Consider the following 12,991-nt stretch of genomic DNA (forward strand, 5'->3'; position numbering starts at 1 on the left):
ATGCAATGAAACTTTGTGAGCAAAAACACAAGTTTTTCATGGATATTTTTTTCTACCGGGTGTCCCATAAAGAAATAGCCTTTTCATGCAAAAAAACACACAAATTCAGTGAAACCTGTGGCCTACTGCAGCCCCGGAAAAATGGCGCTTATTGAGGATTTTGCTTTGATTGCCTGAGGCAGGTGAAAGGGGAAAAAAATCCCGGAAACCTTGTCTGATGCCGGCTTATATGGGATAATAGGATGGCCCCCAGGGAAGCAATTACCCATGATCAATGTTCATGGGTAAAATTAATGCCCCCTTAAGATTTACAGTTAATGAAAATGTTAACATACTAGACCAGTGATGGCTAACCTTGACACTCCAAATGTTGTTGAACTACACATCCCAGCATGCCCTGCTACAGTTTTGCTAGTTGGCCATGCTCAAACTAATGCAAGGCATGATGGGATGTGTAGTTCAACAACAGCTGGAGTATCAAGGTTAGCCATCACTGTACTAGACTAGACAGCAGCCAATTAACTCACAATTAGCCCACTGAGCAGATTTCTATTGACCTCTAGTCTCCATATTCTGAAAACAGAAAATGTATTTTTTTTATTTTTTTAATAAACTTTTTTATTGAGACATTCCGTGCACATTACATAACATACTTGGTATATTATTTGTCACATTCTTAGCAATCAGAGAAATAAAAAGAAGATACAATCAATAATGGTATTTGTTCGTATGCATTCATTTGAGTCTTATTGCATACTTTAGAGCATCAAATAAATTATTGTTTCATGTCACAAGTAATCATTGGATGGGGACTGGTGGATCCTGTGCAGCCAGTCGACTAAGGTACCAAAATGTATTTTTAAACAGTATGCTCTATCCATCTATACCAACCAGTCACAAGTCATCCTAATGTTTTCTCTTTCTCTTTAGGACCAAAATATACCACAAGTTTCTACAGCAGGAGTGGTCAAACTACATACTGTGGGCCAAACAGACTACCCGTTGCTAAATCAAGTTCCCTGCTGTCAAGAGTCTGGAGGTGGTAAATGCTTGGTGTAGCCCAGCAACATCACTGCATGGACAGCTCTGCCTACAATCTGCCCCGTCCTGCAGAGCAGAAGACTGGAGCCAGTGCTGAGGAGTGGGGCAGACACACAAACTAGGAGAACAAGACAGAGACACAACTGTCAAAGGGGATTTTTTGGTGAAGTAAGTAACATGAGGCGGGGGCTCAGAGCTGGGATATATTGACTTGAGGGACTCTAATGGGCCCCATACATCAGCAATCACAATTTATGGATTTCCAGATACAGGGATTTTTTGGCCAGATAAATGGATTTTACAATCTATCTGACTTTGCCCACACATTACAGATTTATTTCAGTGATCGGCAGATTTTTCCATCTAAAGATTGCATCTTCATATCTGGAAATTGCCCAATCAATTGCTGTTCATAATGTAAATAGATGAAGACGACGAATTGGGAACGCCCACACATATAAAAAAGATCTGCAGATAATAACAGATTATTAAACATGTTTAAAAACCTGATTAAGCAATCGATTGGCGATTTTGATTGGGATTGCCAAAAGGGGGAGCCCACACATCTAAAATTAATTGTGGCAATCATCTCCATATCTGAAAATTGTCACAATTAATTGCTGATGTACGGGGCCCTTAAGTTGTTACATAAAGATATGTGAGGGGGGCTGTGGACTGTCAAATACATGAGTGGGCTCTGAGGACTGAGACTTAAGAAGGGGCATGGGTGAGTGTGATGAAACACACTGCGCCAGGTGATCAAATTTGTTTGGTGACACATCCTGAATGGTCTTTCACAGCAGTTGGCTAAAGGCAGAGCTTGGAGACACTGGAATCAATCCAAAACAGAATAGTGTTTGGCACAATTCTGTTATAGCAGGACGATTCTCAGAAATTCCCCAAAAAGACTTGTACCCTTGCAGTTATTGCAGCATACAGATGTACAACAAAAACATGCCCTTTTTATCCTACTCCAATGCAGTATGCCACATGAGATACTTTGGTTTCTACTCTATCAAATGAAGTGTCCCTAAATGGACAGTAGGGAGTGTGAGACACCTGGGACAGGATGCACTAAACCAGGGGTTCCCAATCTTTTTTGATTCACGGCACCCTAGAGTATCAGAATTTTTTCACGGCACCCCTAGGCCCAAAAAAAAATAATTAAAATTGGGTTTATATGTGATTCTTAGGGTCAGTTATGTGGGAAAGGGCAGAATTTGCTTCTGTTTGTACATATTTTATTATTGGCAGCCACAAGCATTGCTTTTGATAATAAATTATTAACCATTAATGATTTGAGTTGGTCCTGGACTGCCAACCCAGGGCACCCCTGCATGTGTCCCGAGGCACCCCAGGGAGCCACGGCACACAGTTTGGGAACCACTGCACTAAACTTTGGTGGTGCATTCCGCCACACATCGCATATGCACAAACATATGCGATTCATAACGCTAAGGACAGGTCCTGTCACTGGACTATTGGGTTTAAAGGTAGCAATACAACTTTGATGCACAAGTCAGACCCTTGAAATACCTCCGGAAACCTCCCCCTGATTTGGCATTTGCTGTGCTATTGTTTTACATATGATAAATCACATGTAAAAGGAGTCCTGGGGAGTAGCCAATGGAGTCCGATTCCAATTCCACTGATGGTTCATTTCATTACATTAGATCTCCAAGGCTCCAATCCGATGTGCACAGGAACACGCCTCAACCAGCACAGCGGAGTGAAGCCCATAGGCTTCTAAAGGGTAACAACAGCTATAGCCTCTGCATAAAAAAGCCCTGACATGCAGGTTTTAGTGCATACAGAATTCCGGTAAAACCACCGAAAATGGGAGTTTTACCTCATTTCTGCTTCAGTGCATCTTGCCCCTGGAGTGACAGGCACTGCCCAGGAGCTGGCACATCTAGAGTAGTTTCCTCCAAAACTGACTTCCAGGATTCTGATAATAGACCTATCAACCTTCTCTAGCCAAATTAAGCTCTGGAGATGGGCAGACAAGATCCAAACTAAACTTGTTCACAATAAAATTTTAAAATGCATTGCATTGTGTTTATTTTGGCTTTCGATGCCCTCTCCCACGTAGTTCATATCGCAAGTCAAAAAAGTATGTGCAGGCAGTACTTTTTGCACTATATCTAGTTTTTGCATCACATCTAGTTCAAATCACATACTGTTGTAGAGCAACATCTGACCCATCTCTACAAATGTTTGATGCCCCTGCTCTTAAGTTAAGGCAAATCCAGTAAGACTAACGAAAAATCTCTATGTTTTTTTTTTTGTTTTTTTTAAAGCGTCTGGCTCTTCTGATCATGTTTATGCCCAATTTGTAAAAGTTCAATGCTTTCACTAGCAAGACAAGGTTAGCCTAAGCATTGCCCTTTCAAATATCGGGCATAAACACAAATCACTCTATAGTTAGTGGGGTAGGGGTTAGTTGGTTCAGGGGCTCCAGGTATGCCTAAATTGGGGGTAGGTTATACAGGGTGGGGGGTTTTGGGATGGGTATATTTTGGAATTTATTTAAATTTTGGGCAGTTAGGTATAAATATTTTTTTTCCTTTAGGCTCATTAAGTCACTGAAAAGTATAGTATAAGCAATTTCTTCGGGAGGATACGGTCTACCCTAGGCTACAATTACTATTCCACCATACATTATATACTGCTTTTGTTTGGCTATGCCTGAATGGCACCTTCGGGTAATGAAGTGCCATAAATGTCTGCAAATATCCTGTGTCATATAAACCCTGCTCCCTTATATATAACCATATACTCTGCTGTATCTGATCCTGACTACCTTGCAGTACTACGTTGTTGCCCTAACTACCTGAATATGTATATGGGGTGTTGCGGTTTTCTTGTATAAATGCAAAATTTTGATAACAAATATTGAATTTAAATAAATACAAATCACTCTTTTACATAATGACACTTCGTAAATAAAACCTATGTCTACCCATATGATTATTCAAACTACAAAGTTTTTGAGTGATTTCAGCTGTAAAACATAACACACCAATCTTGTGTGATCTTCTATAATTTAGAGCAGCATGCTTAAAATATATAAAAATATATTAAAATATATTAAAAAATTACCTTAATCTCATTAAGCTGTTATGTATAGCTCTCACAACATAATACACTGCATAATTAAGTCGGAGTATGTGACAAATTAACATACAGCAGCAACAATTTACTTGTTTTGGGATGTTTCTTAGTAAGAAGTTAAAAAGGAATGAAATAGATACAAGTAGGAGCTATATGGACTGCTATCTAAAGCTGAGTACACATTATTACATTTTCATAAACAATATGCACAATAATAATTTTGTTAACTTTATCATTGTGCATATCGGTCAGCGTGTACACACTATAACATTAACAATAACCCTGATAGTCTGAACACGCAGTCCAATCTGATGATATATTCTTCATTGACTGCATGTACGGCAGGGCTTCAGCATTTGATATCGTTCAGCATTTGACTTGGGTTTATTTTACGGCACCGTGGATATTGTTAAAGATATCTGTGGCGCCACATATCGTATAGTGGGGGTTATACTGATTCAGTCGGGAAAGGCACAATCACTCTCTAATGGACAAAACCATATACACTGCAGGTGGGGCTGATGTAACATGTGCAGAGAGAGTCAGATTTGGGTGTACCTCAAACTGATATCTATATTGCAGTGTAAAAATAAAGCAGCCAGTATTTACCCTGCACAGAAACAATAAAACACCCAAATCTAACTCTCTCTGCACATGTTACATCTGCCCCACCTGCAGTGCATATGGTTTTGTCCATTAGAGAGTGATTGTGCCTTTCCGAGTGAATCAGAAGAACCCTCAGTGTGTACAGGACTTGAGAGAGTCTCCACAAAATGTCAAAGAGAAATAAGAGCATATTAAAAAAACTTTTTTTTTTTTTTTTTTTTTTTACAGAAAACCAGAAACACATTTAAGAGTCTTCATGTGTTGAGCATACATAGCAACTTTGAAACTAAGCACCTGCATGGACTATGGTAGGAAGTCAAAATAAATTGCATTTGTGCTGGTGTATAGAAATCAAGACATGCTAGGAATTTTAGTCTGCACCACATCTTGCATAACTGGAATGAATAAAACAGTAAGCAAGCCTTAAGCATCATTTCATGTCTGCAATCTTGTATATGACACTTACCATGTCTCTAAAGTTGGGTACACACTATAATATATTGTTTTAATGTCGATATGGTTAATTATATTGTCCGTGGCCAGTATCGTGTAGTGTGTTTGAGGCTTAAAGCATAATGAAGAGTGTGACTTTAAGCAGAGTAGGACAAACCCAGAGTCACAAGGGCCAATGCTCCTAAATAGTACCGATAGTGGTAACATTATAAAATATATCGCAATTTATATTAATGTAAATGGATGCACAAATTCCATATAAAACATGTGGTTTTCCTTTAGATTTGATTTACTGTGCTTTACACTATTAGTACTTTGTTAATCTTCACAATATTTCATTGTTTCTGCCATGTACATATAAAAACCTACAAGTTACATTGGGTACTCAATTTAAAATGCTGTACCAGTAGGGGCACTTTTGTACACAAAGGCAGCACAGTGGCCAGCATCCCTAATTCAGTGGGTTTCCTATAAATTTGATGGTTATCCAGTTTAAATGCTGCTGCTAGGCTGATCTTCCTAGCAAGACGCTGATCCGCTCTGCCAATCCCTCCATTAGTTGCCTGTATTTTACCATATTTAATATAAAATACTTCTACTTGCATATAAAGCTATTAACCATACTGCACCAGCATATATCTCTTTACTTATCACTAAATATATATTCCATCTCAACCACTCCGCTCTGCGTCTCTTCTGCACAGATCACTAGCTCCCATTCACTATTACAGGACTTTCATTTGGCTACTCCCATCCTATGGAATGCTCTTCCACACACAATAAGACTCTCCGAACTTTCAAGCGTTCCCTGAAAACTCACCTCTACAGGCAAGCCTATCATATTTAAGTACCACACGCATGAACCTCTGAGGCACTTACAGTATGTATTATATAGCTTCCCTTCAGGACTTGTAACTTGGTGGGACTGCTATGCTATCACTGGTGCCTGTCCTTGTGTTTCCCCCCTATATCCCTATAGATTGTAAGCTTGCAGCAGGGCCCTCTAACCCCCAAGTCTGTCTGTCATTACCCAGTTTGTTTTATCACTGTCTACTATTGTAAAGAGCAACGGAATCTGCTGCGCTATATAAGAAACTGTAAATAAATAAAATAAATGGTTTTCTCCAACACATCCAATACTGGTAGGTTTGTTAACAAAATAGACCCTACACGTTCAGTAGAGAATTGACTGTAGGCTTCGATGTTATGGTGAAAAAGATATAAATAATCTCTGAAACATACTGTGTTGTACTGTGGTGATACAGAAATCATTATATTAATGTACTTTTACACCAGTATGGTCATGTCCTTGTGTATTGTAATAACACTATGCTACAATTGTTTATTTCCTTTTATATATGCCTGCAAACTCTGCTACCCACCTTCGTTGAGCCTAACCGGTTTCCTTTATTTGTAGAACACACCAGATTTCTGTATACACATGGAAATAAACAGAAGATAATATTTACATGGAAAGAGGTGATGTTCATACGCTATGGTGACAGACATAGGTATTACAGCAGAGTAGTAAGTAAGCGGTGAAGAATATGTATCAAGCTGGACAGCTCACATGTCATATGCTGGTTAGGTCATATGCATGTCAAATCTGCCATATGTGGGTGACATATCAGCCATACAAGTGAACTGCCTATGTATAACAAGCTGGTTGTTGTATATGTGCAGTACAGCAGTTGGCCGATATAGTGGCGCATCTGTCTGCGGGAACTGAAGTCTATTAAAAGCTAGTTGTCCTTATCGATACATCTAGGTGTTCATCATTAGGGGAATAGGTTAAATGTACGTACCCTAATGCATATTTTAGGAATACATTATTATTCATTTTCACCAATACAAAAAGTCCCATAAAGTAAAAAAAAAAAAGGAATCTACTTTATGTGTTTGCTTCACACAATAGGCTGGAAAGCACACTACAGTGTATAAGACAGTATGACCAGCCTATGGGACACGTTATTTGGTGCATGTAGTTCTGTAACAAGACACAGAGAATCACAAATTACAGACTACCTACTGCATATTGTACTTCTCCATTGCCCCCTCTAGCAGTGTAAAAGTAATATACTAACATGCAATGAATCACACACAGATTGCAGCACACACCCCAGTGAGCACAGCACCGAGCAGCACTCCTCCCTGCAGCTGCTTATGTGTACTGTCCGCCCGGGTGTCCACCTAACGCTGCTCAACAGCCCATAGCAGAAACTAGCAAACTGCTGCTGTCACAGCCTGAGAGAGGAGGCCATGCTGAGACATGTAGTCCTGCTACCGGTTGCTTACACTCTCCTGTACGCTAATACAGAAACTTTCTGCTTCACAACCAGGTGTATGCCGCCCTGTGCCCCCTGCCCCGCCAGCAGCTCTCATACAGAAGACACGGCAGCCTTACCTTTGTATAACTCACCCCGCACCGCTGCTGCCAGGAAGCCGCCAGCACCCTCCAACTATACACACTCACGGACCAGGAGCTAGCCGCAGCGACTGCGCGCATGCGCAGGAACTCCCTGACGCCGGCGCGCAATGGACGCCGGGAATTGTAGTCGGAGGAATCATCTTCCTGGAATGTGTGTGCGGCAATTATCTGAGACGAGGTGTGTCATGTACAATACGTACACATAACACTGTCACTGGGACAGGTAGCTGTAGCAGGTGCACCGTGTGTTCTCTCCTTCCTGCAGGCTAGGCTGCTTGCCTATGTACTGCTTACCCAGGGAGCTCTGTCAGCTGACTCTCTCATACGATGTCATCTACATCTATCTCTCTCTCTCCCTCTATATGTCTGGTGTCCGTTTGTGTGTCCATCTGGTGGCAGCAAGTGAAACTACATATCTTTCTCTCGCACACATGCAGAAACACAGAGGAAATCACAAGGTAGCAGGCTAGCTTTCATAGCATTTGCTTGGAAACCTTTAAAACACCTTTACCTAATCATATACTCTGGGTCAGGGCAGTGGCGTAGCTATAGCTCCGCAGCCCCCGCGGTGGCGGGGAGGCGCAGAGAACATGTGGGCGCCGGGGGTCTGCGGGGCTATAGTTACCCGCTGCTGTCTTGCCTGCCTTCATGGTCCCGTCGCCGTCTCTCCGTCTCCCGGCACCGGCTCCTGCTGCTATAATGCAGGGTTGCCTACCCTCCCGGAATGGCCGGGAGGGTCCCGAAAATCGGGTCCCCTTCCCGGTCCCCCGGAAAGGTGTTCAAACCTCCCGGTTTCTGGGGGACCCCCGGTTTCTGGGGGACCCCCGCTCCCCCCCCCCCCCCCCCCATGATCGCGGCTAAAACTCCCCTGCACTATTTAAATAACCCGATATACTTATCTCCGATGAGGGGGCGGGGGCTAAAGTGTCATAATCGCATCATTTTAGCCCCGCCCCCTCCACGGAGATGTGCAAAACTGATTATTTTCCAGCATGGGGCGGGCTTAATGATGTCACGTTCAAGCCCCGCCCCCACGAACTCCTGCTGAATGTCTCCTCTCCGGGCTGGAGCCGGCGACGGGACCGTGACTGCAGATTCGGCCGGGCAGGTAAGAGCATTGGGGGGGGGGGGGGGTGTCGAGGGCCACTGGGTTAGGGGTAGCCAACTCCAGTCATCGAGAGCTACCAACAGTGCATGTTTTCCTATTCCACCTAGCAGGTGCACAGGCGCACTCTTTACTCACTGACAAAATACAAAAGATCCACAGGTAGCGATAATTACTTAACTTGTGATTCTGTGAGGAGACCTGGAAAATGTTAACTGTTGGTAGCTCTCGAGGACGGGAGTTGGCTACCCCTGCCCTGGGTTAACCACTACATACCTCCCAACTTTGGAGGAGACGGAAGCGGGATGCAGCTGCTGCTGTTGAAAATTTCGGGGGCCGTGGCCTAAGTTGGGGGCGTGGCCTATACTCGCGGCTCTCTTGCGAGGCCACGCCCCCATTTTGCCGCTATGGGGGCATGACCCAGAGGCTCTGTGAGCCTCTAGCCATGCCCCCAGTCCCCTGGCTACGGGAATAGACGCTGTGCGCATGCGCACAGCGTTTATTCCCCGCTGATTAGCAGCCGACAGGTGGGACTCCCAACAGCCCCCCCCTCACCGCGGGACACTTCCGGCCGCGGGAGGGACAGCGGGACAGGCCCTGATAATCTGGACTGTCCCGCTGTAATCGGGACTGTTGGGAGGTATGCCACTATAACAAACAGTAAATACTCCCCAGTAAAGGGTCTCCCCAAAAACCAGGATGTTCCAGAGGAAAGAGGGACAGTTGGGAGGTATGCGTAGTACCCATCAGGTGACCCTTTACTGCGGAGTCTGTGAGCGGGGGCATCTCTAAACTGGGTGTTAAGAGCATGCCGCAGTTGGAGGAAACTATTAAAGAATGAATTAGGCACACGGATGGTGTAATGGTTAGCATTGCTGCCTCACAGTGCTGAGGTCATGGGTTCAATTCCCACCATAGCTCTAACTGAGCGGAGTTTGTATATTCTCCCCATACTTGCGTGTGTTTCCTCCGGGTACTCCAGTTTCCTCCCACAATCCAAAAATATACTGGTAGGCTAATTGGCTCCAAACAAAATTAACCCAGAATGTCTGTGTGTGTGTGTATATGTGGTAGGGAATATAGATTGTAAGCTCCACTAGGGCAGGGACTGATGGTGGAAAGCCATTCTATCCAGGGATTCAGTATTGAATCCCGGCGGTCGGGATCCCTGCGTTCAGAATCCCGACAGCCAAAATGCCGACAAGTGGGGGAAGTGGATCGCCCCCCCTTGCAGGCTCGCCACGCAGCGGGCCCACTCGGCACACTAATTTATTCTCCCTCCAGGGGTGTCGTGGACACCAACGGAGGGAGAAAGTGTCGGCATTTCGGCGGTCGGGATTCTGAACGCCGGGATCCCGACCGCCGGGATGGTAACTGCATCCCCTATCCAGCTTCTGTGTAGAATCCTCAGGAGTCACGAGAGGATAATATAAAGAGAAAGAGAGGTCGGAAAGAAGACCGGGGGATACCTGGGATTGTGATTTGAAACACGCTCATAAAAAGTGGTTTAAGACCACTATATACGGTACATCTTTTGACATCGGGGTGCCGTTTGTGTATCAATGTGGTGAAGGGACACCAACTGATATTCTTAAATACTACACTAGGAGGCGCCCATCTCACCCTTCTTTTTCAGATTCATTGTATAGGGTTCCAAGGAACAGGAACCCATAGGAGAAGGAGCTGCCACCCCAAACAGAAAGGGGGAGTGTTTCTAAAAAAACAGCACAGAATAGTGTTTTAAAGATCTATATATTCAGATAGGAAAAAACAGCGCTGGTACCACCACAATCTATATATATTTATACCCCATACCTTGATACCTTATGCACCTGTTGCTGCGTTGAGAAAGGTCCTAGGGGACTGAAACGTTGTCAGGCCTTACTGTGTACCATTAAACTTGGACATTTACCTGATGACATCATTTAATACAAGTCTGGTGAGTGCTGTTTTCCCCCAGGGGAGTAGTCTGTGTATATATATATATATATATATATATATATATATATATATATATATATATATATACATATATATATACACACGTATAGATAATATAATTTATAATTTAGGGGCGGCCTGCCAGAAGTACTGTAACTGACAGTCAGTAGAGCCAGGCAGGGGCGGATCCAGAACAAAATGAAAGGGGGGGAGGGGGTGCACCATGACAGGGGAAGGGGTTATTTGTGCCTGCTCTCAGAACTGTGGGCGTAGTCTCACAACAAGGGCATTGCCTCAAAGGGAAATAACAAGGCAAGACAGTGGGTGACCATGAAAAGGTGACACAGGGGAGAGGTAGTGGGTGATGGGGAGATAGGCAGTGGTAGACAGGGACAGACAAAGGATAACTGTGAGAAGCAATGAGTCATGTCAGGAAATAGACGACAGACATAGGAAATGAGTGATGCCAGGGGGAAGTAATGGGTGACAGGGAGAGGCATTAGGTGAAAGGAGAGAGGTGAAGGGAAAAAGCAGTAGCTACAGTGAGAGACAGAGGGGGACAGACAGTGTTTTAAAGGGACAGGCACAGTGGCGTAACTAAGTTTTGGGCGCCCCCCCCCCCCCGCCGTTAGGGGGGGCGCACCCCCAATTCCCCGCCGCCCATGCAAAACCCCCCCCCCCAATCCCCTGCAGCCTTACCTATCGCGCTGGTCCCGGCGGCTCCGTTCTTCTTCTGCTGAGGACCACCACAAAATGGCCGCCCCCATACAGCAGACAGTATCAGAGAACTGTGTGCTATATGGGGGCGGCCATTTTGTGGTGGTCCTCAGCAGAAGAACGGAGCCGCCGGGACCAGCGAAATAGGTGAGTCTGCAGGGGATTGGGGGGGGGGGTGTGTAACTATAGCACCGCAGCCCCCGGCGCCCTCACATGCACAGCGACCCCCCCCCCCCCGTGGTGGCGGGGGCTGCGGTGCTATAGTTACGCCGCTGGAGAGGCAGTGGGTATGTGAAGTGTCTGTAAGAGATTGAAGGTCGTAAGGGGGTAAATTGGGTTGAAAGGGTTCAGTGGGGGGGGGGAGGCATAACAAACAAAGAGGTTTAACATGAGAGCTGATGAAATGCAATGCTAATGGGAGAATTTAGGGAGAGTGATATGGTGTGTACATACGGTAAGATTTGGCTTTCGATGTTCCCGCTATAGGGAACATCGGAAGCCATATCGCATGCATCCTGCCGTGTGTACACACCTTAACAGAGAGGATGAGAGAGTTGGAGGGGGAAAGGAGTGAGGAGCAGAGAGAGGGGTCACAGAGAAAGAGGGGGAGAGGGAGACAGATGGAGCGAGCGTAGGGAAGAAAGAGGACGTATGGTGGGAGGAAGAGGGCGGAGAGGTAGAGAGACTGAGATTAGGAGAGACAGAAAGGGAAAGAGAGATAGGGAGGAGAAGTTGAGAGGGAGGGATAAAAGAGAAAGGGGAAAGAAAGAAGGGGATGGAGATAAGGATGGATAGAGCGGAATGAGGGAGAGATAGAGGGGTTGAGAGAGACAGAGAAAAAGGAGAGGGATGGGGGGATGAGGAAGAGGGAAAGACAAATCTCAAAATGGACAATTATTACACTTATATAATCTGCTCTTATAACACTGCCTGTATGAAATATGGCCATGAGCATTACCCCTGAGTGAGTGCACTGACCCACAGAACTGACACTCCTTTCAAATCAAAAGCACTATTTAAAAATGCACGAAATAATAAAATACTATTAAGGAGAGAGACGGGGAGTCAGGATCAGTCCCACCATTTGCGAATACCACACACTCTGAGCCTTTATCAGTCACTTACACGGGTAATATACCCCTTATGCTTCATGGCCTTTTTATCTGTGAGTTCTTCACACTCACACTGCTCACTCCGCATTTCTGCAGAACAAGGCTGTATGGCTTTTAGCCACTCTGTACATATCAACCTCAAACATAGTGGTAGATAGAGAGGAGAGATGCAGAATTAGTGATGGAGAGGAGGGAGTAAAGAGGTAAAGTTGATGCAAGTGTGCTATGGACCAGTTTGTGAGGGTGAGGGAGAGGAGGGAGGTTTTGTTAAGGGCCAGTGTGCCCAATGTCCCCTCATATACTCTATAAGAACTCCCTGCTCAACTCCAGGTCTCAGCTCTGTGCTCCTGTGAAAGGCAGACCCTGGCTCTTAGCTCATTGGTTCGTGTCTCAGCTCCAGGCTCTAAGCTCAGGCTCCTCAAGAGGCAGACCCCGACTCTGGGTCTCATCACCGGGCTCCCGCCTCTTAGCTCC

The 12,991-nt window shown here is 44.8% G+C and overlaps 1 protein-coding gene across 3 annotated transcripts in view; it reads right to left on the minus strand.

Annotated features, from left to right (window-relative positions):
* Positions 1-7,775, minus strand: part of LOC146075054 (tropomodulin-3-like) — a 43,508-nt gene extending 35,733 nt beyond the window's left edge. For 2 of the 3 annotated variants that reach the window (XM_083183903.1, XM_083183901.1), the window contains exon 1: positions 7,619-7,775. The gene's annotated coding sequence lies outside the window, so the exon portion shown is untranslated. The remainder of the gene's footprint in view (positions 1-7,618) is intronic. The other variant, XM_083183902.1, reaches the window with a different exon arrangement.
* Positions 7,776-12,991: the final 5,216 nt, after the last annotated feature.

This window comes from Crinia signifera, chromosome 4 (assembly GCF_055691185.1).
Source record: "Crinia signifera chromosome 4, ASM5569118v1, whole genome shotgun sequence".
NCBI lineage: Eukaryota > Metazoa > Chordata > Amphibia > Anura > Myobatrachidae > Crinia > Crinia signifera.